The sequence below is a fragment of the Littorina saxatilis genome, linkage group LG8 (genome assembly GCF_037325665.1).
Source record: "Littorina saxatilis isolate snail1 linkage group LG8, US_GU_Lsax_2.0, whole genome shotgun sequence".
NCBI lineage: Eukaryota > Metazoa > Mollusca > Gastropoda > Littorinimorpha > Littorinidae > Littorina > Littorina saxatilis.
Genome location: NC_090252.1, coordinates 45,882,315 through 45,883,424, shown reverse-complemented (window position 1 = coordinate 45,883,424; position 1,110 = coordinate 45,882,315).

Below are 1,110 nucleotides of genomic sequence, written 5' to 3'. Positions count from 1 at the left end.
CGACTGACTATTACGTGAGCCAAAAAATGACCAAAAAATGCGAAAGGAGTATCCAAAAAACAAAAGCCATTCATTACATCTCCTATCTCTTTTTCCTTGTGTGCTATCCTGGGCGCACCGAGACCTTTGCGACAAAAGGATTTCACTGTGGTTGCCAGTGGCAACGCCAGCGCGCGCGTACACCGGTTCCAGAAACGGTCGCCGTTTTCTGATGGCAGCACGTCATGGGGGAGGGAGGAGCCGACCGCCAAAGTGTCGCAAAAGCTAATTGCAGAGCTGCTATGACGTCAGTGAGTCTGTAACGAGCGCGCGCGGATCATTTGAAGCATATTATCGACTCGGCGCGACGTCATCACTTTCGGTCTCGGCTGCACTAGAGGCGTAACGTTTTCTCTGTATTGAGGACAGACCTTCGGAGACTTGATGAATGAACACTCTTATCCTCATTACATTTAGTCAAGTCTTGACTAAATGTTTTAACGTAGAGGGGGGAATCGAGACGAGGGTGTGGTGTGTGTGAGTGTGTGTGTGTGTGTGTGTGTTACGTCTGTGTGTGTCTGTGCGTGTGCGTGTAGAGCGATTCAGACTAAACTACTGGACCAATCTTTATGAAATTTTACATGAGAGTTCCTGGGAATGATATCCCCGGACTTTTTTTCTTCATTTTTTCGATAAATGTCTCTAATGACGTCATATCCGGCTTTTTGTAAAAGTTGAGGCGGCACTGTCACACCTTCATTTTTCAATCAAATGGATTGAAAATTTGGCCAAGCAATCTTCGACGAAGGCCGGACTTCGGTATTGCATTTCAGCTTGGTGGCTTAAAAATTAATTAATGACTTTGGTCATTAAAAATCTGAAAATTGTAAAAAAAAAAAATTTATAAAACGATCCAAATTTACGTTCATCTTATTCTTTATCATGTTCTGATTCCAAAAACATATAAATATGTTATATTTGAATTAAAAACAAGCTCTGAAAAATAAAAATATAAAAATTATGATCAAAATTAAATTTCCGAAATCGATTCAAAAACTATTTCATCTTATTCCTTGTCGGTTCCTGATTCCAAAAACATATAGATATGATATGTTTGGATTAAAAACACGC